Genomic DNA, 25,320 nt, shown 5'->3' with positions numbered 1-25,320 from the left:
ACTAGGCAGTGAACCGGTGGATGGATGACCTCTCTCTCTGCCTCTCCTTCTCTCTGTGTGTAACTCTGCCTTTCAAATAAATAAATAAATCTTAAAAAAGATTTATTTATTTATTTATTTGAAAGGCAGAGTTATGTGGGGGGGGGGGGTGGAGAGAGAGAGAAGAAAATCTTCCATCCACTGCTTCACACTGTCCAAATGGCTGCAATGGCCATAGCTGTGCTGATCTGAAGCCAGGAGCCAGGAGCTTTTTCCAGGTCTCCCACGTGGGTGCAGGGGACCAAGTACCTGGGCCATCTTCTACTGTTTTCCCAGGCCATTAGCAGAGAGCTTGATGGGAAGAGGAGCAGCTGAGACTTCAACGGGTGCACATACGGGATGCCACAGTGCCGGCTTTACACAGAGGTATCTTAGTAAATGCTACTCATTTGTTTTTGCGAGTAAGTCATTGGCAGTTGGTATAATTTTTTTTGAGTGTATGACACACATCCTTTCCTAGAGCAGGAGCAGGTTTTGTGTGTGTTTCCGCCGTATAATTACTATATTTTACAAGTTCAGACTCCAAGCAGCTGGGTTGCTCGAGGCTGCAGTTGCTGATGGCTCCTGTCCTTGTGGCTGGCCTCCTTCCTCCATGGGCATGTCTGCTGCTGACTTCTGGTGTTCAAGCTGCTGGTGGTTCCCAAGGATGGGAGCTACTGGTTTACGAAGGGCTTGGTCATGGAGAAACTCATCCAGAGAGTGCATGAGTTGGTTGCAGTCACACCAGAAGTGAGTTGGCAACTGGCACAATCGTTGAATGGTACAGTGAAGACCTACGCAGTTGTCTTGTACTCTGGAAGATATGCCACAGTTCAGAGTCTTTGCCAGAGCTCCATGGAAACCTCCGCAAGGTTCCAATTCTACGTTAATGGACCCAGCCAGTCTTTTCTGGACTTTTTTCACATTGTAGGAGTTTGTTTTGTGACAAGAATTTAGTAGAATACTTCAAAGATTTTTTTTTTCTTTTGAAGATTTTTAAATTTATTTACTTGAAAGGCAGAGTTATAGAGAGAAAGAGAGAGGGAGAAAGAAGACAGAGAGAAAAAGAAAGAATCTTCCATCCTCTGGGACTGGGCCAGGCTGGAGCCAGGAGCCAGGAGCTTCCTCCAGGTCTCCCACATGGGTGCAGAGGCCCGAGCACTTGGGCCATCCTCCGCTGCTTTCTCAGGCGCATTATCAGGGAGCTGGATCAGAATTGAAGCAGCTGGTTCTCCAACTGGTGCCCATATGGGCTGTTGGTGGAAACTTAACCTTCTGCTCTATAGCGCTGGCCCCAGAAAATTCTTTTGATGCAGTGTTTGTGGATCCTTTTGGTAAGTGTGCTCTAATTTTCATGCCCATTTGTGGGGTTCACCAGCCAGTACTGTGCTATTATCTTGAAGAAGGGACACAGCGCTCCAATTCTCTTTCTTATGTTCCCAGAAATTTCTTAAGTTTCTCAGATGCCATGACCTTCAAGGAGAGAGTTTGGAACCAAATATCTCACTTGCAGGAGCATTTGGTTTGCCCCTGTTTTTTCAAAAGACTCTCATAAATGGCTTCTGAAATTCTCCAGATGCCCGTCCCAGCATAGGATCTCTTCTCTTCAGCCGTGTGTCAACTTGGTGGTTATGAGCTGGCTGTGTTTTGGAAATCCCAGACCTATGCTGCCAAATATAATCTACAATAGTAGCATTAACTGCCACCAGGAGAAGACTTTGTCTAAGACAAGTTCTCTCTTTCGGCATGTTAAAAATAATATGGCTTTGAACAGTGAATAGAAGATTCATTGCTCAAATGTGTTTTGTGACTTACATTCATTGTATTTGGAATTGCTCTCTAGCTTAACAAATTATTTTGGACCAGTTCCTTTCATTGTGAATCAGCAAATATCGCACCACTTTTCTCCTAGAGGTACATGTGTATACGTGTGACATAATCACATGTATCTTCTAGACTGCAGTCTTAAGTACTCTTTTTGGGAAAATAGTGAAAAACAGTATGAAATGATACTTTCTTTTTTGCTAACCTTATGATATCCTTTATAGGAAAATCAGTTCATGGTTTTGTGTGTATTATATGTTATTATAGTATATCTACATAACAAATTTTCACATATAATTGGTTAAAATGAAATCTAGTGTCATAAGGGATGTGTGGTTCTTCACTTGGCAGTTTTCACCTGCCAGTAAATTATAGGAATCTTTCTGGCCAATACATACAGGTTTGACATGTTCTTTTTTTTTTTTTTAAGATTTTTATTTATTTATTTGAGAGGTAGAATTACAGACAGTGAGAGGGAGAGACAGAGAGAAAGGTCTTCTGTCTGTTGGTTTATTCCCCAATGGCTACAAAGGTCAGAGCAGCGCCGATCTGAAGCCAGGAGCCAGGTGCCTCTTCCTGGTCTCCCATGTGGGTACAGGGGCCCAAGGACTTGAGCCATCCTCCACTGCCTTCCTAGGCCATAGCAGAGAGCTGGATCAGAAGAGGAGCAGCCAGGACTAGAACTGGCGCCCACATGGGATGCCGTTGTCGCAGGTGGAGGATTATCCTACTGCGCCACAGCGCTGGCCCCGACATGTTCTTTTTTTTTTTTTTTTTTTTCTTTTTTTGACAGGCAGAGTGGACAGTGAGAGAGAGAGAGAGACAGAGAGAAAGGTCTTCCTTTTCCGTTGGTTCACCCCACAATGGCCGCTGCCGCTGGCGTGCTGTGGCTGGTGCACAGCGCTGATCCGAAGGCAGGAGCCAGGTGCTTCTCTTGGTCTCCCATGCGGGTGCAGGGCCCAAGCACTTGGGCCATCCTCCACTGCACTCCCGGGCCACGGCAGAGAGCTGGACTGGAAGACGAGCAACTGGGACAGAATCCGGCACCCCGACCAGGACTAGAACCTGCCGCAGGCAGAGGATTAGCCTAGTGAGCTGTGGTGCCAGCCCCCGACATGTTCTAATTACTGCACTGAGATCCTTGGATGTACAGTTGTTTATTTTCAAGTAGCCAATAATGATAGATATTCAAGCTTTGCTATGTTTTGCTTTTATGAACAAGTCTGTATTATATATTCTTATCTATTTTGTGTTCAGAAATTTCCATATTCTAGCTCTTATCCCAGGGTGGAGCCCTATGAGTAGGGTTGTAGGGTCAAAGGCACAAATCAGATTTTAAAAACTCGAGGAACTGCTTTCAAAATATTGAAAAACTTCCCAGTTTGACCAATAGCTTGTGACAGTTGGGATTTTCTATGCCCTTTCCAGCTTTAGATGTTGCTAAAATTTCCGATTTTTGTTAATTTTCTGAGCAAAATTATTGTGCTTTAGTTTTTACTTCCTATTTTCATAGGTATTGATCGCTTGCATTTCCTTTCTTGGGAATGACATAATCACATTCACTAATCATACTTATAGGGAAATTTGTATAATGCATTGCTGTATTCCTCTTGAGTATTAGGAATATCCACACATCATTTTTAATATGTGCTGTAGACAGTTTTTCCTGGGCTGTTCCTTATCTTTTGTTCTATATGATTTTTCATTTTGGGGTTAGTCAAATTGGCTACCTTTTTCTTTAATAGTTTATAAAGTTCAACTTGTTTTGGTCTTTCTGAGCCTGAGGTATATAAAGCTTTTGGCCATATTATGCTTTTTTTAAAATTATTTTAAAGATTTATTTATTAATTTGAAAGTCAGAGTTACACACACACACACACACACACACACAGAGAGAGAGAGAGAGAGAGAGAGAGAGAGAGGTCTTCCATCCAATGGTTCACTCCCCAATTGGCCACAATGGCTAGAGCTGCACCAATTGGAAGCCAGGAGCCAGGAGCTTCTTCCAGGTCTCCCATGTGAGTGCATGGGTCCAAGGACTTGGGCCATCTTCTACTGCTTTCCCAGGCCAAAACAGAGAGCTGGATCAGAAGTGGAGCAGCCGGAAGTGGACTCGAACCAGCGCCCATATGGGATGCCGGCACTTTGAGCCAGGCCTTAACCCGCTTTGCCACAGCACCGGCCCTAAGATTTATTTATTTATTTGAAAGAGTTACACAGAAAGAGAAGGAGGGGCAGAGAGAGAGAGGTCTTCCATCTGCTGGTTCACTCTTCAGTTGGCTGCAACAGCCAGAGCTCACTGATCCGAAGCCAGGAGCCAGGAGCTTCCTCTGGGTCTTCCCACATGGATGCAGGGACCCAAGGATTTGGGACATCTTTTACTGTTTTCCTATGCTATAGCAGAGAGCTGGATCAGAAATGGAATGGCCAGGACTTGAACTGGTGCCCATATGGGATACCAGCACTGCAGACCGGGGCTTTAACCCACTGCGTCACAGCACCGGCCTCCAAAGATTTTTTTTTTAATGATGATTTCCATCAAGTCTGTGTCTACAGAATGTTCCAGATTGTTGCTTGTCTGATTTTTCTCTTGTGGAGTTGTTGAACCAGTTTCTGTAAAGTGGAAGTCAGAGAAGGTTTGATAGATTCAGGTCCACTTGTCTGACAAGCACACTGCATGGACGATGTTGTGCACTTGATATTGCATCGTATCACAAGGGCCCCTCATCTGGGGGTCCCATTTTAGTGATACTAAGATTCGTCTAATTATAGGCAGACATCATCAGATGCCTTTTTTGGCACCAGCACTCCTTAAGGAACCAGGACCAGAATGACTAAGCACAGGTGCAGTTGGACAAGTGTTAGCCTATACTCTCTAGGTGTGGATAAGGGGAAACAAGTCATCCTTGGCACCATTGACAAGGCTCTGAGTCCTGTGGCCTTGCCTGGTTCTCCAGCCTCTTCACCTCCCCTCCTATGTTCCAGCTACACTGCCTGCTTCCAGTCTTTTAGACTGAGATGCTCTAACTAGGTACATATTTAAGGTTTAAGTGAGCTAGAATCCTTGTAGCGCTGAAAACTGATGCTGTCTCTTTAACTGTTGGCTTGATATGCCCACTTTCCCAGAATGCACCTGTGGCCTCTGGGACCAGCATGTATGCTAAGACCCCACCCACTTTGTGTATCTGATTGGGGTAGCACTACCTTCCTTATCAAAAGAGGTGGTGGACTGGAGAAAGCTCTCCACCACAGACTGCTTTGGGGCAGACTGCTCCATTCTCACTTAGAGTATGTTTTTTTTTCATCTCTCTCTCTCTCTCTCTCTCTCTCTCTCTCTTTCTCTCTCTCTCTCTCATTGGCAATCTCTGGGGGGTGGCACACACTCGCATGTGAATGTATCTTTACTCCCTCACTGCTAAACAAATCCTGTTTCTATTTGCCCACAATTACTGGTCTCCACGTAGAAATTTTATCTCTGCAGGAGACAAGAACCTGGATTCGAAATTAATATATTCATTGCCACGTCATAACCAGAACATTGCATTTGAATTTGGGGCTCTTCTGTTTCTGTCCTTTCTGGAATCTACCTTCTCCCATTCACAGATGAACGGTACCCCCTTAATCTTTTGATTTGGGCTCCATCGACAACTTCTTTGGGAAAGTTTCCATGATCTCCAGATACAGCTCCTCCCTCCAGCAAGCAGCTCCCATGGTACCTGGGCATCTTTTTAGTGATCACCACAAGGGCAATTAACACTTCCACAGCTCTCTGTGGAGCATCTATTCCACCTCCTTGTGCTCTAACTCCATGAGAGCATGGGCCGCATCTGGCTTTTCATTGGCTCGTCTTCAGCACCCAGCCTGGAGCAGGGAGCACATCCCCTGTGTGGATGAACAGATGGCTGGAGTAGAGGGTGAGCCACAGGGGTTTGGCCTCTGAGGTTCACTGATGAGGAAGAGAGGCCCCTGCTCCCCTTGACACCCTGCAGCCTGCAGGCATTGCCTCTCAGCTGACAACTACAAGAGACTAGCAGCACAGGACACGTGGAAGTGCTCGCCAGTGTCCTGTATTTTACCCAAGTTGCCTTTCAAAGATTCAGATCTACCCTCCAAGGCCTCTTGGTGTCAGGGAATGGAACAGAGGGATCCTCAGGGTTTGCAGGAGGTATATGTTTAACAAAGAAAGGGGAGCAGCCTGTTCCCGTCCCTGGAGATTTGGACATGCTCCATGGCTTACACATCATCCTAGGCTTATATATCCGTGGCTTATACATCTCCTAGGTGGGGATGGGCAGAAGCTGTGATGTCTGCCTTAAAAGGAAAGAAAAAAATGCCTCTGGGAATAATTGTAGTTTGTCCTTGGTCAGAATTGTGGAAAGTTTGAGTTGAGAAATGAGGAAGCCAGGATTCACACACAGGTATTATTGAGTTCTCCTCTTCAAAATGTACAATTCAGTGGTTTCCAGTATATAGACAGATATGGGCAACCATTGCCACCATCTAAGTCAAGATGATTTTCCTCATTCCCAAAGGAAAACCCCGTGCTGATTGGCAATCGCTGCCTTCCCCCTATTCTTCCAGGCTGGGCATACATTTGATTTCGTTTCTATGAATTAGACTAGTCTCAGCATTTCGTAGATGTTGAATCACACCACATGTGGTCCTTTCAGATTAACTGCTTTCACTTAGTTTCATGCATGCTGGGGCATGAATCAGTACTTCATTCTTTTTCTGATTGAATCAGATTTCATGAATGGATTTACCACATTGTTCGTCCCTTGGTGGACATGTGGGCTGTTCGTACGGCTATGAGGAATGTTGCCATGAAGATTCAAGTACAGTGAGTCCAGACATTCTGACTTTGTGAATCAAGATCATGCCATGTTGTCAGTCATCAACATTATATCTTTTTGTTTCTACTTTGTATGCCTGCCTTTACTTTCTTCCGTCCCTCCACCTCTCCCTCTCCTTCCCCTCTCCATCCATTTCTCTCTCTCTCTCTTTCTTTCTTTTTTCTTTTCTTTTATTTCGTCTTGACTGCACTAGACAGGACCTTCAGAACTATGTTGAATAGAAGTGTTAAGAACAAACTCTCTGGGGCCAGCCCTGTGGTATAGCAGGTAAAGTTGTCACCTGCAGTGCCAGCATCCCATATGGGCACTGATTTGAGTCCTGGCTGCTCCACTTCTGATCCAGCTATCTGGTTTCTGGTATGGCCTGGGGAAGCAGCAGGAGATGGCCCAAGTCCTTGTGCCCCTGCATCCGCGTGGGAGACCTGGAAGAAGCTCCTGGCTCCTGCCTTCGGTCTGGCCCAGCTCCGGCCGTTGCAGCCATTTGGGGAGTGAACTAGCAGGTGGAAGACTTCTCTCTGTATCTCTCACTCTCTGTAACTCTGCCTTTCAAATAAATAAATAAATCTTTAAAAACTAAATAATCATATTTAAAAAAGAACAACCTTTCTTGATTTGCATGTGATCTGAGAAGCAAAACATTCAGTCTTGCGTTATTAAGTATATTTGCTGTGGGTTTTTCCAAGATAACCTTTATTAGGTTTCTGCTTTGTCTCAAATCTTTGTTAGGAGTGGACTTAGGATTTTGTTGTATACCTTTGCTGTGCCAACTGAGCTGATTCATGTTTTTTTTTTTTTTTTTCCACTTATTTGACAAGCAGAATTAGACAGTGAGAGAGGGAGAGAGAGAGAAAGGTCTTCCTTCCATTGGTTCGCCACCCCCCCCCCCCGAAATGGCTGCCACAGCTGGCACTGATTTGAAGCCAGGAGCCAGGTGGTCTCCCACACGGGCGCAGTCATCCAATCACCTGGGCCATCCTCCACTGCCCTCCAGGGCCACAGCAGAGAGCTGGACTGGAAGAGGAGCAGCTGGGACTGGAAGAGGAGCAGCCAGGACTAGAACCCGGCGCCCACATGGGATGCCAGCACTGCAGGTGGAGGATTAACCTAGTGCACCACAGCACCTGCCCCTGATTCATGATTTTGTTTTGTTTTGTTTTTGTTTTTGTTTTTGACAGGCAGAGTGGACAGTGAGAGAGAGAGAGACAGAGAGAAAGGTCTTCCTTTGCCGTTGTGGTTCACCCTCCAATGGCCGCCGCGGCTGGTGCACCACGCTGATCCGAAGGCAGGAGCCAGGTGCTTCTCCTGGTCTCCCATGGGGTGCAGGGCCCAAGCACTTGGGTCATCCTCCACTGCACTCCCTGGCCACAGCAGAGAGCTGGCCTGGAAGAGGGGCAACCGGGACAGAATCCGGCGCCCCGACCGGGACTAGAACCCGGTGTGCCAGTGCCGCAGGCGGAGGATTAGCCTATCAAGCCACAGCGCCAGCCCTGATTCATGATTTTACACTTTATTTATTTACGTGCTACACCGCAGCACTGACTGGGAGACTCTTCTTTTCACATTGCATATTCTTGGCACCTTTGCTGAACGTCACTTGAATGTAGACCTGGGCTCAAATTCATGTTCTTTCAATTACTCCTGCTTTTCAACACAGCTTATACTCAGGTAGTATTACACCCTCAGCTTTGCACTTATTGCTCACGAATGCCTTGGCTGTTTAGGGGTCTTTTCTTGGCCCAAGAATTTTAGGATTGTTTTTACCATTTCTGTGAAGAATGCCAATTGTATGTTAAGAGGGGTTGCATTATATCTGTAGATCCCTTTGGGTCATATGGACATTTAGAAAGATCAGATCTTCAATCCATGAGCACAGACTGTCTTTCCATTTATTGGTGTCGTCTTTAACTGCTTTCACCAACATTTTGTAGTTTTCAGATCCTTGGTTACATTCATTCCTAAATATGTTTTTGCAACTATTTTAAATGAGATTCTTCTATCAGTTTCTTTTTCAGTAGTTTAATGCTTGTGTGTAGCAACACTGCTTTGCATGCTGATTTTGTATTCTGCAACTTAACCATGTTTGTTACTAGTTTTAACATTTTTTGGGTGGAGTTTTCTATGTAGAAGATCATGCTGTATACAAGCAGCATCAGTTTCGTTTCTTCGTTTTCTATTTGGAGTCCTTTCATTTCTTTCTCTTGCCTGTTTGCCCTAGCAAGGACTTCCATCACCACACTGAATAGAAGCGGTGAGAATGGGCACCCTCGTCTTGCTCAAGATCCTAGCGAAATGGCTTTCAGAGTTTCACTGCTGAGTTCAGTGCTGTCTCTGGCCTCGCATAGCTGACCTTCACTGGAGGCAGGTGCTCTCCTCTGGAGCTAATGTATGAGTTTCTTTTTTTATAACTGTGTCAGGACGCTGAACTTTGTGGAGTGCTTTCTCTGCATCTTCAAAGAGGATCATGTGGTTACTGTTCTTCATTCATGTGCTGCACTCTAGTGATTTGGATGTGCGGAGTCATCCTTGTTTCCCTGGGGTGTTGGGGATGAAACCCTTCATGTGCTATTCAACTCAGATATTTTGCTGGGGATTCTTGGATCTTTGTTTATCTAGGATATCAGTCTGAAATTTTCTTTTTGTGTCTATGTGTAGTTTGGTTTTAAGGTAATGCTGTCCTTTAGCAAGAGTTTGGAAGTATTCCCTCCTCTTTGATTTTTTGGGAAGACTTAGAAAAGGTCTGGTATTACTTTGGTAATAAATGGTAGAAGTTAGCCATGAAAAAATCAGTTTCTGGGATTCTTTAGTGGAGATTTTTATTATTGTTCCAACCTCCATAATCATTATTGATCTGTTCGGAGTTTCTATTCCTTCATGATTCAGCCTTGACAGGTTGTATGTGTCTAGGAATGTATCATTTCTTCTAGGTTACCCAGTTCCTTTTCCATATACTTGTTCATCTCTAATGAGCCTCATTTTTGTTTGATATGAGTTTTAATATTTATTCTTTTGTTTCTGATTTTAGTTATTTGAGATTGCTCTCTTTTTTTTTCAGGGTCACTGAAGTGTTATCAATTTTTTATGTTTTCAGAAAAACAACTCTTACTGCTATATTTTGTATTGTTTTTATTTTTTCTATTTCATTTATTTCTGCTCTCATCTTTATTATTTCCTTCCTTCTGCTAATGCTGGGCTTAGTCCTTTTTTCCTGGTTATTAGAGATGTAATGCTCACTTTCTAAATTTGAGATATTTTTTGATATAGGTATTTACAGCTAAAAACTTTCCTCATATAACTGTTTTTGCTGTATCTTATAAGTTTTGTTATGTCATGTTTCCACTTTTGTTTATCACAAGATATTTTAAAATCGCCTTCTATATCTTCATTGAACAATCCATTTGTTCAAGAATATCTTTTAAAATTTTCACATCTTTGAGAATTTTCCAACATTTTTTCCATCCTAATTTCTAGTTTCACACTGTTGTGGTTAGAAAAGGAACTTGACAGCGTTTTATCCTTCTTAATTTTCAAAAGCTTATTTTGTCCTCTGCCCTGTGATCCCTCCTAGAGACTGCCCTGTGTGTGCTGGAGATGAACTTATTTTCTATTGCTGATGGGTAGAATGTTCTGTGTATGTCTGTTAGTTCCATTTGGTATAAAGTGCAGTTCAGGTTATGTGTCCTATTTGTTTTCTGTTTCGATGATCTTTACCTTGTTAAAGGGGGATATTTTAGTCCCCTGGTAATATTATATTGAATCTCTTTCCTTTCTGATTCTTCTATATTTATTTTATATAGTTAAGTGCTGTCATGTTGGATGTATATTTACTTTATATTGCTATATCTTCTTGATGAATTGATACCTTTACTTTTGTATAATGATCTTACTTGTCTCTCTGAGTGGTTTTTGACCTTTTTCCCATCCCCTTGCATTTCTGTGCATGTGTGCTTTTGTGTTGTGGTAAGGTCTTGCAGGAACAATGTTGTTGAATCTTGTTTTCTTCTGCATTTGGTCACTTTGTTGGAAAATCTAACCCATTTCTATTCACAGTACTTTTTGAAGTGTTTATAACCGTCCTTCTGTTAGTTATGTTTGGGTTATTGTATCAGTGCATGGCCTCTGTCTCCCTGTGGGTTTGTCTGCCTTGGGGTTTGGTTTTCTGCCATGGTATGCCTTGAGCTCCTTCCATTTTATTGTGCTCTTCTACTACTGATTTCTGTTTCGTGGTTGCCAAGAGGCTTACATAGAAAATCTTTGATTTAGAACAGTCTCTTTCAAGTTGATGAAAACTTAATTTTGATCGTATACAACAAATCTGCACTGTCACACTCCCCTCCATTTTAAGTTTTTTTTGTTGTTGTTGTTGTCGTCAGAATTACTTAAATTTGTCCTGTGTATCCCTTGACAATTTGTTTTGGCTACAGCAAGCTCTTGCTCTGGGGATAAAATTCCCTTCCACCCTGTCATCACAATCCTAGAGTATGCTGAAAATGACTCTGTGTTACTGATCCCATTGTGGCTTTGCTTTCATGCCTGATGTTATTAACAACCAGGTTTTGATTTCGGTGGAAAGAGTTTCCTTGATCAATTCACAGAAGGCAGATCTAGTGGTGATGAACTCCCTAATCTTTTCTTGGGGATTCTTTTCATCATGCTCTCATTTCTGGAAGAGCTTAGTGCTATAACGTATTCTTGTTTTGCTAGTTATCTTCCTTCAGTGCTTTCCATATATTATCCACTCTCTCTGCCTGCAGAGTTTCTGTGGTAAAATCTGCTGATAGTTATAGTTGCATTTGTGATACACTTTTCTTTAAGGATGTATTTATTTATTTGATTGGCAGACTTACAGACAGAGAGAGGGAGAGACAGAGAGAGAGGTCTTCCATCTGCTGATTCACTCTCCAGAAGGACGCAAGAGGAGCTGGGCCAATCCACAGCCAGGAGCCACATGGGTGCTAGCCCTTGGGCCCACCTCAACTGCCCTCCCAGGCCACAAGAAGATAGTTAGATCAGAAGAGGAGCAGCCAGGACTCAAACAAGCACCCATATGGGATGCCGGTGCCACAGGTAGAGGCTTAACCTACTATGCCACAGCGACAGCCACATGTCATGCACATTTTAGTTACTGTTCCTTTTTACTGTTCAATTTACTGTTCAATTTTTTCTTTGTCTTCAAATTTTGATAGTTTGACTATTATGTTTCTGTGTGTGCTCTTCTTAGGCTTGAATTTTATTAACAATTTCTGTGTTTCCTGTACCCAAGCCCTTACATCTATCCTCCACATAGGGAAGTTTCCAGCTCTCATTTCTTTAAATATACTATGGCCCCTTGTCTTTTTCTTCTCCATCTGTAACTTTTTTTTTTTTAAGATTTATTTTACTTACTTGAAAGGCAGAGTTACAGAGAAAGGGAACACTCTCCTATCAGCTGGTTCACTCCTCAAATCACCATCTGGGTCTCCCACATGGGTATAGGGACCCAAGTGCTTGGGTTATCTTCCGCTGCTTCCCTAGGAGCATTAACAGGGAAACAGATCAGAAGAAAAGCAACCGGGACACCAACCAGGACTCTCATGGGGTGCTGGCATCACAGGCGGTGGCTTCCCCGACTGTGCTACAACACCAGCACTGTTCTTCTGGAACTTCTATATGACAAGGGTTGGCTGTCTTGATGGAATTCCACCATTCCTGTAAGTGATCTTTGTTCTTTTAATTTTTATGTTTTGGATCCTCTGGGTGGAAATTACTATGTTCTCTCTTATGGCTGATTCTTTGTTTTGTTTGGTAGATTCTGCTGTCAAAGCTCTGTATTAAAGGTTTCATTTCACTCACTTCATTGTTTATCTCCAAGAATTTTAACTGATTCTTTTTTACTGTTTCTACTTCTTCACATAACATCTTGCTGTTTCACATATTGTTTTACAATTTTTTCGATTTTCTATCATATATTCTTTTTTTAAAATTTTATTTATTTGAAAGACAGAGCCACAGAGAGAGGCAGAGACAGAGAGAAAGGTCCTCCATCCCCAGTGGTTCACTCCCCAGACAGCCGCAACGGCCGGAGCTGCGCCGATCTGAAGCCAGGAGCCAGGGGCTTCCTCTGGGCCTACCGCATGGGTGCAGGGGCCCAAGGACTTGGACCATCCTCAAGTGCCTGGACCATAGCAGAGAGCTGGATCGGAAGAGGAGCAGCCAGGACTAGAACCGGTGCCCACATGGGATACCAGCGCCCCATGCCAGGGCCCTAACCTGCTGCACCACAGCACCAGCCACTTTTTTTTTTTTTTCTGACAGGCAGAGTTAGACAGTGAGAGAGAGAGAGAGAGACAGAGAGAAAGGTCTTCCTTCCTTTTCCGTTAGTTCACTCCCCAAATGGCTGCTGCAGCCGGCGTGCTGTGCTGATCTGAAGCCAGGAGCCAGGTGCTTCTTCCTGGTCTCCCATGCGGGTGCAGGGCCCAAGCACTTGGGCCGTCCTCCACTGCACTCCCGGGCCACGGCAGAGAGCTGGACTGGAAGAGGAGCAACTGGGACAGAATCCGGCGCCCCAACCGGGACTAGAACCCAGGGTGCCGGCGCCACAGGTGGAGGATTAGCCAAATGAGCCGCAGCTCCGGCCAGATTTTCTATCATATATTCTTACAGTTCATTGAAATTATTTTTGAGCATAATGATGAATTATTTGTCAATCCTTTCTTAAGTCTCCATTTCTTTGATGTCCATTTTTATTTATTCTTTTTCTATTATTATTTCTATCATTATTATTTTTTTGAGGTATAATGATTCCTTGTCTGTTTATTACTTTTGTGTCTTTGTGTTGCTGTGTGTGCATTTCAGGAGGCAGCTCACTTTCTGGTCCTTAACTGGTGTTCTTTTGAAGGCATAGACCTGCATTCACTATTTAGTATAACCTGTGTTTCTGGAAGGGTCATTGGTTGTAACATCAGATTACAGAGCTTGCTGTGAATTCTCCAGATACCTGGCTGGTGTCTTTGCTCTGACATATGGTGGGTTATGGTGGGGTTGCTTTCTGGTCTCTGCTGTTCCATAAGACCACCAGCTTGGCTCTGCTACCATGTGCAATTTTTTGGATGGGTACTGTACTAGCCTCTGGTCAGGCTGGCTTCAAGATGTATTTCCCGGTCAGGCAGAATGCTCCACTTGGCATCTACAGCCGGGCAAGACTGCCAGTGCTCACAGGCTAGGCAGATTTGTTGCTCAGGAAAGATGGGGCCTGAGGATACGCTCCTTACACATGCACAATTCAAGCATGCCTCATTTACATGCAGATCCGTGGGTTGACTTGGGCTGAACTGAGTGGCTGTTTGACCTCCAGGGTCAAGTCTGTGTAGCAACTATACTTCTCCAAGATGTGAGGAGGTGGGAGCCTCCCTTCCTGTGTTGGCTGTGGTTTTGTGCAGAGTGGAGCCACTGTGTGACTTCCTGGGTCATGCCAACCTAGTTCTTTTGCTTCCCCCAAATCTTGAGGAGTGGATGTCTCCCTGCCTGGGTAGATCACGGTGGTGGGCTCTGAGCCTGGGCAGGGGACGCAGCAGTCTGAGGACTCAGACCAGGCAGAAATTTCCACCCGCTTCTAAAGGTGCCCAGCTCAGCGTTTCAGGTGTCTGATAAGGGGCAGCCTCTGGCAGTGATGCCGGCAGGAGAAAGCAAGCTCGGTGAGGTTAGGGTTGGATAGATATCAGGAGATGGAGGTTGCCGGGTGAGGAAGGCGGCCTTTGCCTCTGCTCTGGTTATTAAGAAACAAAGGCCATGCACTTAAGAGATAGGCTTTGCAAAATTAAATAGAAAACAAACACAAAACATGGAGACTCTGTTACCGGGATAAGAGAGAAAAAACCATGAACAACAAGATAGGGGAGACTGGCTAAACCATAGATAAACCCACTTGGGACTGGAGACTGACCAAATGGGAGGAATGGGAGAGTGGAGGGCAGGAGGAGCTCACAGCAGGATGAACACTTTTCTCAAAGGACTGCACAAACCTTCCAGAGGGTGAGAAACCCCCAGGCCAGTTCCTTTCAGAGGTTTTTTTTTCCCTCCCCTTGCTGAGGAAAGCCCCTCCTGGCTGTTTTCCCAGAGCAATCTCTCTGCCTTTCTCAGCAAGGCCTTTCTCTTTCAGAAGATCCCTCTCACTAAGCTGCTTGGCTGCGAGAGCTGTCGCTGTTCACTTCAGTAAAACTTTGCTAAAAACCACCTTCTCGGCTTGTTCATCAGCCTCATACTTTGGCATCACTAGAACAAGTTCCCGGGGCTCATATCAGCTGCAACAGCAGGATCTCTGAGGCAGGACCAAGGTCCACGAGCTGCTCCTGTGTCATCCAGCCTCATTCATAACTTTGAATCGTAATTATCCTGTGGGTTCTTGCCATCTGTTCAGAGAAGAATTCTGAATACCAGCTTAAATAGACCAGGCAACATGGTCCGTTTTTAAGCATTTTATTCAGAGAGAGAAATGCACAGGAAAGTGAGGGCTTTCATTAGGGGAGAAAGAAGCTAAGTTGGGTCCATACCAGGCAGAGAGCAGGCAGGAGCCACGTGGAACAAGCCGCAGGCAGGAAAGCATGAGCCCGCAGGGCAACAAGGGCACAACGCAAGTGGGGCCAACGGTGCTCCAGGCCTTTTATTCACTCCCAAAGGGGAGTGGTTATGTATGGTTACATAGTCTGATTGGCAGGTGGGCGGGCCTCCAGCTGAGATCAGTTAGGGGCATGGGATCACACAGGGGGCGTGGTCTTCCAGCTCACAAATCTAATCAAACTGATCCTATTTGCCTGCCTCTGTCAGTTCTTCTGACCACTGCCTCCTCTCTGTGTCCACCAGGCCATGGTATAGGTGGCCTCACTCCACCTTTGCCCTCAGTGCTGCCAAGAGGTGAGCCTGGAGCAGGCTTCCCGGGAAGTGTCTCAGCACGCTGAGGTAGCTGGATGACTTTCCCCATTCTCTTTCCCCTGCAGAGAGTGTGGGCTCAAACACAAGCTCCCTACTGTGTGTTGAACAAACCTGGGGGATTGGAGGGGCAGCTGGTTAAATGAGAGGCTCCTCTTTCCCTTGAAAATCGAGTGTCATTTGCTGTGGAGGACCAGGTCGGTATCTCCAGGCACTGTGGTTGGAAATGATGGCTTTTTTTGTTTTTTTGCTTTAAACTGTTATAGTTACAGTACTTTTTATTATTTTTTCTTTTTTTAAAGTTTTTTTTATTTAATAAATGTGAATTTACAAAGTGCAGCTTTTGTATTGTTGTGGCTTCCCCCCAACAACCTCCCTCCCTCCTACGGCCCTCCCCTCTCCCACTCCCTCTCCCATCCAGCCCTTCATCACGTTTCATTTTCAATCACCTTCATACACAGAAGATCCACTTAGTCTACACTAAGCAAGGAATTCAACAGGCTGCCCTCACACAACCACACAAGGTATAGCGTATTGTTCAACTAGCAGTGTTGTCTTTAACTGTCATAGTAAAACACATTAAGGGCAGAGTTCCTACGTGGGGAGCCTGTACCCAGTGACTCCCATTGTTGATTTAACAATTGGCACTCTTATTTATGATGTCAGCAATCACCTGAGACTCTTGCTATGAGCTGTCTAGGCTATGGAAGCCCCTTGAGTTCACCAACTCTGAACTTGTTTAGTCAAGGCCGTATCACAGTGGAGGTTCCTTCCTCCCTTCAGAGAAAGGCGCCTCTCTCCTTGGTGGCCTGTTCCTTCTGCTGGGGTCTTCTTCACCAGGATCTTTCATTTAGATTGTTTTTTGCCACCGTGCCATGGCTTTCCATGCCTATGAGACTCTCATGGACCTTTTAGCCAGATCCGAATGCCCCAAGGGTTGATTCTGAGGCTGGAGTGCTATTTGGGGCGTTTGCCATTCTATGAGTCTGCTGTGTGTCCTGCTTCCCCTGCAGGATCAGTCTCTCCCTTTTAGTTCTATCCTTCATTATTTGCTTACACTGATCTTGTTTGTAAAATCTCTTCCACACTTCCCCTATCTTTTTTGATCTGATGTGTACTTATACTTATCACTTTACCAAGTGCGCTGGCATTGGTACATGCCTACTTGATAAGACTGAGTTGAAATCCCCTGGCACATTTCTAGTTCCACCATTGGAGGTAAGTCCGAGTGAGCCTATGCCGAGCTATGTATCTCCTCCCTCCTTTATTCCCACTCCTATGTTTAACAGAGATCACTTTTCTGTTAATTTTTTTTTAATTTAATGAGCATAAATTTCCTAAGTACATCTTATGGATTACAATAGCTTCCTCCCCCCCATAACTTCCCTCCCACCCACAATGCTCCCCTCTCCCACTCCCTCTTCCCTTCCCTTCACATCAAGATTAATTTTCAATTATCTTTATATACAGAGGATCAATTTAGCATATATTAAGATTTCCACATTTTGCTCCCACACAGAAACACGAAGTGTAAAATACTATTTGAGTACTAGTTATAGCATTAATTAAACACCTAAGAGTAATTGTGTATTAATTACAGAGTTCAACCAATAGTTTTAAGTAGAATATAAAATGCAACTTTTGTATTGTTGTGGCTTCCCCCCAACAACCTCCCTCCCTCCTACGGCACCCCCTCTCCCACTCCCTCTCCCATCCAGCCCTTCATCACGTTTCATTTTCAATTAACTTCATATACTGAAGATCCACTTAGTCTACACTAAGCAGGGATTTCAACAGGCTGCACTCACACAACCGAACCAGGTACAGGGTATTGTTCGACTAGTAGTGTTGTTTTTGAGTTTCATAGTTAAACACATTAAGGACAGAGATCCTACGTGGGGAGCATGAACCCAGTGACTCCCATTGTTGATTTAACAATTGGCACTCTTATTTATGATGTCAGCAATCACCTGAGACTCTTGCTATGAGCTGTCTAGGCTATGGAAGCCCCTTGAGTTCACCAACTCTGAACTTGTTTAGTCAAGGCCGTATCACAGTGGAGGTTCCTTCCTCCCTTCAGAGAAAGGCGCCTCTCTCCTTGATGGCCTGATCCTTCTGCTGGGGTCTTCTTCACCAGGATCTTTCATTTAGATTGTTTTTTGTCACTGTGTCGTGGCTTTCCATGCCTGTGAGACTCTCATGGACCTTTTAGCCAGATCCGAATGCCCCAAGGGTTGATTCTGAGGCAGGAGTGCTGTTTTGGGCGTTTGCCTTTCTACGAGTTTGCTGTGTGTCCTGCTTCCGCTGCAGGATCATTCTCTCCCTTTTGATTCTATCCTTCATTATTTGCTTACACTGGTCTTATTTGTGTAATCTCTTCGACACTTACCCTATCTTTTTGATCTGATGTGTATTTATACTTATCACTTTACCAAGTGTGCTGGCATTGGTACCTGCCTCCTTGGTAAGGTTGAGTTGAAATCCCCTGGCACATTTCTAGTTCCACCATTGGAGGTAGGTCTGAGTGAGTATGTGCCGTCTTATATATCTCCTCCCTCTCTTATTCCCACTCCTGTGTTTCACAGAGATCAATTTTCTGTTAATTTTTAAACGCTTAAGAATGGTTGTGCATTGATTGCAGAGTTCAACCAGTGGTCTTGTGTAGAGCAAATCGAGCAACAACCACAACAACAACAACAATACTAAAGGAACAAAATAGTAAGTTTTTCCTCAACAGTCTAGACAAGGGCTGATCATGTCATTGTCTCTCATAGTGTCCATTTCACTTCAATGGGTATCATTTTAGGTGCTCGTTTAGTTGCCACTGATCAGGGAGAACATGTGATATTTGTCCCTTTTGGACTGGCTTATTTCACTCAGCATGATGTTTTCCAGCTTCCTCCACTTTGTTGTAAATGCCTGGATTTCATTGTTTTTTTTTTTTTTTTTTTTTTTTTACTGCTGTATAGTGTTCCATAGAGTACATATCCCATAGTTTCTTTATCCAGTCATCCATTGATGGACATTTAGGTTGCTTCCATGTCTTAGCTATTGTGAATTGAGCTGCAACAAATATTGAGGTGCAAATGGCTTTTTTCTCCCCTTTAATTCCATTTGGGTATATTCCAAGGAGTGGGATGGTTGGATCTGTGGTAGTGCTACATTCAGGTTTCTGAGGACTCTCCAAACTGTCTTCCATAGCGGCTTTACTAGTTTGCATTCCCACCAACAGTGGATTAGTGTCCCTTTTCCCCCACATCCTCACCAGCATCTGTTGTTGGTTGATTTCTGTATGTAAGCCAGTCTGACCGGAGTGAAGTGGAATCTCATTGTGGTTTTGATCTGCATTTCCCTGATGGCTAGGGATCCTGAGCATTTTTTCATGTGTCTGTTGGCCATTTGGATTTCCTCTTTTGAAAAATGTCTGTTAAGGTCCTTGGCCCATTTTTTTTATTGGGTTGTTTGTTTTGATTCTGTGGTGTTTTTTGATCATTGTATAGATTCTAGTTGTTAATCCTTTATCTGTTGTGTGGTTTGCGAATAACGTCTCCCATTCTGTTGGTTGCCTCTTCACTTTCCTGTTTCTTTTGCTGTTAAGAAACTCTTCAATTTGAGGTAATCCCATTTGTTTATTTTATCTTTGATTACCCGTGCCTGTGGGGTCTTCCCCAGGAATTCTTCGCCTATTCCGATATCTTGAAGGGTTTCCCCTATGCTCTCAATTAGTTCCATGGTGTTGTGGCGCATCTCTAGTTCTTTGATCCATGTCGAGTGGATTTTTGTATAAGGTGTAAGGTAGGGGTCTTGCTTCATACTGCGACATGTGGACATCCAGTTTTCCCAGCACCATTTATTGAAGAGGCTGTCCTTGTTTCAGGGGTTGGTTTTAGGTCCTTTGTCGAATATGAGTTGGTTATAGATGTTTGGATTGATCTCCGGTGTTTCTATTCTGTTCCATTGGTCTATCCATCTGTTTTTGTACCAGTACCAGGCTGTTTTGATTATAACTGCCCTGTAGTATGTCTTGAAGTCTGGAATTGTGATGCCTCCAGCCTTGTTTTTATTGTAAAGGATTGCTTTAGCTATTCTGGGTCTCCTGTTTCTCCATATGAATTTCAGCATCGTTTTTTCTAGGTCTTTGAAGAATGACTTTGGTATTTTGATTGGTATTGCATTGAACTTGTAAATTGCTTTTGGGAGAATGGACATTTTGATGATATTGAATCTTCCAATCCATGAGCATGGCAGGTTTTTCCATTTTTTTTGTGTCATCTTCTATTTCTTTCTTTAGTGTTTTGTAATTTTCATTATAGAGGTCTTTGACCTCCTTGGTTAAATTTATTCCAAGGTACTTTATTGTTTTTGTGGCTATTGTGAATGGGATTGATCTTAGTAGTTCTTCCTCGGCCCTGGCATTTTCTGTGTATACAAAGGCTGTTGATTTCTGAGCGTTGACTTTGTATCCTGCTACTTTACCAAACTCTTCTTTGAGTTCCAGTAGTCTCTTATAGGAGTTTATCGGGTCCCCTATATATAGTATCATGTCATCTGCAAAAAGGGATAGTTTAACTTCCTCCTTTCCCATTTGTATCCCTTTAATTTCTTTTTCTTGCCTGATGGCTCTGGCTAACACTTCTAGGACTATATTGAATAGCAATGGTGAGAGTGGGCATCCCTGTCTGGTGCCAGTTTTCAATGGAAATGCCTCCAACTTTTCCCCATTCAATATGATGTTGGCCATTGGTTTATCATAGACTGCCTTAATTGTGTTGAGGAATGTTCCTTCTAACCCCAGTTTGCTAAGGTTTTCATCATGAAAGGGTGTTGTATTTTGTCAAATGCTTTCTCTGCATCTATTGAGATAACCATATGATTTTTGTTTCTCAATTTATTAATGTGATGTATTACATTGATTGACTTTCAAATACTGAACCATCCCTGCATACCAGGGATAAATCCCACTTGGTCTGGGATGATCTTTCTGATGTGTAGTTGGATTCGGTTTGCCAGAATTTTGTTGAGTATTTTTGCATCTATGTTCATCAGGGAGATAGCTCTGTAGTTTTCTTTCTCTGTTGTGTCTTTTCTGGGCTTAGTAATTAAGGTGATATTGGCTTCGTAGAAAGAATTTGGAAGGATTCCCTCTCTTTCAATCGTTTTGAATAATTTGAGAAGAACTGGGGTTAGTTGTTCTCTAAATGTCTGGTAAAATTCGGCAGTGAAGCCATCCGGTCCTGGGCTCTTCTTCTTCGGTAGTGCGTTTATTACTGATTCAATTTCTTCCATGGTTATGGGTCTCTTTAGATTTTCTATATCTTCACGGCTCAGTTTAGGAAGGTTGTATTTGTCCAGGAATCTATCCATTTCTTCCAGGTTTCCCAATTTGTTAGCGTACATCTCTTTGTAGTAGTTTCTGATGATTCTTTTTATTTCTGTTGTGTCTGTTGTTACATTTCCATTACTATCTTTGATTTTACAGATTTGGGTCTTCTCTCTCCTTTTTTGGTTATTTGGGCCAATGGTGTGTCGATTTTGTTTATTTTTTCAAAGAACCAGATCCTGGTTTTGTTGATCTTTTGTATTGTGTTTTTTTTGTTTGTTTGTTTGTTTCAATTCTGTTTATTTCTTCTCTGATCTTTAGTATTTCTTTCCTCCTTTTGGATTTGGGCTTGACTTGCTGCTGTTTTTCTAAATCCTTGAGGTGCATGGAGAGTTCATTTGATTGGTTCCTTTCCAGCTTCTTGAAGTAGGCACTAATTGCTATAAACTTTCCTCTTAGCACTGCTTTTGCTGTGTCCCACAGGTTTTAATAGGTTGTGTTATCATTTTCCTTTGTTTCTAGAAATCTTTTGATTTCTCTTTTAATTTCTTTGATGACCCACTGTTCATTTAGGATCATGTTGTTCATTCTCCATATATTTGCATATGGTGTAGAGATTCTTGGGTTGTTGATTTTGAGTTTCACTGCTCTATGGTCTGAGAAGCTGCATGGTATAGTTTCAATTTTTTTGAATTTGTTGAGGCGCCCTTTATGGCCTAGCATATGGTCAATCCTAGAGAATGCTCCATGTACTGGGGAGAAATACGTGAACTCTGTGTCTGTGGGGTGGAAGGTTCTGAAGATATCTATTAGGTCTATTTGGTCTATGGCGTCAATTAGCTCTGTTGTTTCCTTGTTGAATTTCTGTCTGGTTGATCTGTCCATTGGTGAGAGTGGGGTGTTGAAGTCCCCTGTTACTCTTGTATTTGAGTCTATATCTCCCTTTAAATCCTTTAGTAATTCTTTCAGGTAGCCAGGCGCCCTGTAATTAGGTGCGTATACATTTATAATAGTAATGTCTTCCTGTTGGATAAATCCTTTAATCATTATATAGTGCCCTTCTCTGTCTCTTTTAATAGTTTTTATGTTAAAGTCTATTTTGTCTGATATTAGGATGGCCACACCAGCTCTGTTTTGATTTCCGTTAGCTTGGAGTATCTTTTTCCATCCTTTCACTTTCAGTCTGCGTGCATCTTTGCTGATAAGGTGTGTCTCCTGAAGGCAGCATATAGATGGATTCTCTTTCTTGATCCAATCAGCTAGTCTGTGTCTCTTTGTAGTGGAATTAAGACCATTCACATTCAGTGTGATTACTGTTAAGTACTGTCTTTTCCCATTCATGTTTCCTGAAACGAGCTGTTTATGTATTTTGAACTTTGTTTGTGGGTTACTCTACATTTGCTTTTTTTTGTAGTAAAGTTCTTGTTTTTGTATTTCTGTGTGCAGCACGTCTTTGAGCAAGTGTTGTAGGGTTGGACACGTGGATACAAATTCTTTCAGTTTCTGTTTGTCGTGGAAGATCTTTATTTCCCCTTCATTCATAAATGATAGCTTTGCAGGGTATAGTATTCTAGGTTGGCATTGTTTGTCTTTTAAAACTTGAAATATATCATGCCATTGTCTCCTTGCCTGTAGTGTTTGCGATGAGAAGTCTGGGGTGAGTCTGATTGACTTACCCCTGAATGTGATTTGTCGCTTTTCTCTGGCACATTTTAGGATTTGTTCTTTGTGTGTCACTGAGCTGAGTGTTGCCACAGTGTGTCGTGGTGAATTTCTCTTCTGGTCTACTCTGTTCGGAGTCCTGGATATCTGTTGTATTTGTGTGTTGTTATCCAGCTGCCTTTGTTTGAAGTTTTCTGATATTATTTCGTTGAAGACACCTTCCAATCCGTTCTCTCTTTCCACCTCCTCAGGGACTCCTATTATCCGAACATTACACCGTTTGATTGAATCTTGTAGGTCTCCGACCGTATTTTTTAATTTTTTAATTTCTTCTTCCTGTGTTTGAACTGACTGTATTATTTCTGGAAGTTTGTCTTTGAATTCTGATATTTGGTCTTCTATTTCATCTGTTCGATCTGAGGGATTCCACGGTGTTTTTTATATGGTCAATTGAGTTTTTCAGTTCTAGTATTTCATTCTGGCTTCTCTTTAGGATCTCTAATCCTTGGGCTTGTTTTTCATTCAGCTCTTGACACTGTTTCTCATTATTTCTAAGTATTCTGATTATTAATTTTCTGAATTCTTTTTCTGGCATGGTTTCAACTTCTTCTTCTTCAGCCTCTGTTATGGTTGGTTTAGCCTGCTCCATTCGCAAGTTTATATGTTCTTCTATATTCTTATTGTGGGTTTTTGTTTTGTTTTTTGGCATTCCGTCTGGGTGGTTTTTCAGGTTGATTTCCCTCTGCTATAGGCTGCTGTGAGTCTGTACCAATATCCAGTGTAAGCAGGCTGCTCTACACAGCCCGAACGTAGACAGACAGGATGGCTGCTCTCTGCCCGCTGCAGCTCTGATTATGGGTTGGGCGGCTCCTGTTGATCCCTCAGTTCTGGATCCTGCCCTTTTCCCGCAGGCGTTATTCAAATTTTTTTTTTCTTGTAACTTGAGTAGATGGGCGTCAGGGCTTTGAGCTGCCCTCCCTCGATGCCCATCCCTGCGCAAGAAGTGTCCTGTTGCTCTGCTCCACCTTTGGGTTCCGCCTCCGAAGGTGAGTGTCGAGGCAAAGACAGTTCTCCTTTAAGCCCAAATGTAAACAGACAAAATGGCTGCTTCCCGCCTGCTGCAGCTCTGAGGAGGCGCCAAGAGATACTGGCTTACTCAGTCTCTCAATTAGTACCCCTGAGTCGCGCACTCTTTCTGCAGGCGCCACTCACTCTGTTCCATTTTCTATTTCCTACCCCACTCAGTCGTGTGTGTCTCAGTGTCCGTCCCAGGGAGAGTTGGGGGAGGGGCGGCGGCAGCTGTTGCCGTGGTGCTGGGCGAGCGCCCCGTCTCACCTCGGCTTCCAGCGCTGGTGCGTACACACTCCTGCTGGTGTCCTGCACCTCAGGCATCTGCGTTCTCCTCGCGGGTCCACCCTGTCTCCCCAATTTTGGGAAGAGCTTCTCGTTCCCCAAAACTACAAACTCTCACCCCTCTTTGAACCTTCCCTTCCCGGACCTTCAGTGTGCTCTCTCCCTATTCCACCATCTTCCCCCACTTTTCTGTTAATTTTTAAATGCCTAAGATTGATTGTGTATTGATTACAGAGTTCAACCAGTGGTATTAAGTAGGACAAACCAAGCAACAACAACAATACTAAAAGGAATAAAATAGTAACTTGTTCCTCAACAGTCTAGACAAGGGCTGATCATGTAATTGTCTCTCATAGTGTCCATTTCACTTCAATGGGTATCATTTTAGGTGCTCGTTTAGTTGCCACTGATCAGGGAGAACATGTGATATTTGTCCCTTTTGGACTGGCTTATTTCACTCAGCATGATGTTTTCCAGCTTCCTCCACTTTGTTGTAAATGCCTGGATTTCATTGTTTTTTTTTTGTTTTTTTTTGTTTTTTTTTTTTTTTACTGCTGTATAGTGTTCCATAGAGTACATATCCCATAGTTTCTTTATCCAGTCATCCATTGATGGACATTTAGGTTGCTTCCATGTCTTAGCTATTGTGAATTGAGCTGCAACAAATATTGAGGTGCAAATGGCTTTTTTCTCCCCTTTAATTCCATTTGGGTATATTCCAAGGAGTGGGATGGTTGGATCTGTGGTAGTGCTACATTCAGGTTTCTGAGGACTCTCCAAACTGTCTTCCATAGCGGCTTTACTAGTTTGCATTCCCACCAACAGTGGATTAGTGTCCCTTTTCCCCCACATCCTCACCAGCATCTGTTGTTGGTTGATTTCTGTATGTAAGCCAGTCTGACCGGAGTGAAGTGGAATCTCATTGTGGTTTTGATCTGCATTTCCCTGATGGCTAGGGATCCTGAGCATTTTTTCATGTGTCTGTTGGCCATTTGGATTTCCTCTTTTGAAAATCTTTACTTAATGTATGCTAAACTGATCTTCTGTATATAAAGAGAATCGAAAATGAATCTTGATGTGAATGGAAGGGGAGAGGGAGTGGGAAAGGGGAGGGTTGTGGGTGGGAGGGATGTTATGGGGGGGAATCCATTGTACTCTATAAGCTGTACTTTGGAAATTTATATTCATTAAATAAAAGTTAAAAAGAAAAAGAAAAAGAAAAATGTCTGTTAAGGTCCTTGGCCCATCTTTTTATTGGGTTGTTTGTTTTGATTCTGTGGTGTTTCTTGATCATTTTATAGATTCTAGTTGTTAATCCTTTATCTGTTGTGTGGTTTGCGAATAACGTCTCCCATTCTGTTGGTTGACTCTTCACTTTCCTGACTGTTT

At 43.3% G+C, this 25,320-nt stretch overlaps 1 protein-coding gene across 2 annotated transcripts in view; it reads left to right on the top strand.

Annotated features, from left to right (window-relative positions):
• LOC127486452 (UDP-glucuronosyltransferase 1A10-like) overlaps positions 1-25,320 on the top strand; it is a 62,309-nt gene that overhangs the window by 9,395 nt on the left and 27,594 nt on the right. The window contains exon 3 of one of the 2 annotated variants that reach the window (XR_011387053.1): positions 316-24,220. The exons of the other annotated variant lie outside the window; for it this stretch is intronic. The gene's annotated coding sequence lies outside the window, so the exon portion shown is untranslated. Of the gene's footprint in view, positions 1-315; positions 24,221-25,320 lie in introns of those variants that run through there. 2 annotated transcript variants of the gene reach the window in all.

This window comes from Oryctolagus cuniculus, chromosome 3 (genome assembly GCF_964237555.1).
Source record: "Oryctolagus cuniculus chromosome 3, mOryCun1.1, whole genome shotgun sequence".
In the NCBI taxonomy this organism is placed as follows: Eukaryota; Metazoa; Chordata; class Mammalia; order Lagomorpha; family Leporidae; genus Oryctolagus; species Oryctolagus cuniculus.
This window is presented reverse-complemented; position numbering and strand designations above follow the sequence as displayed.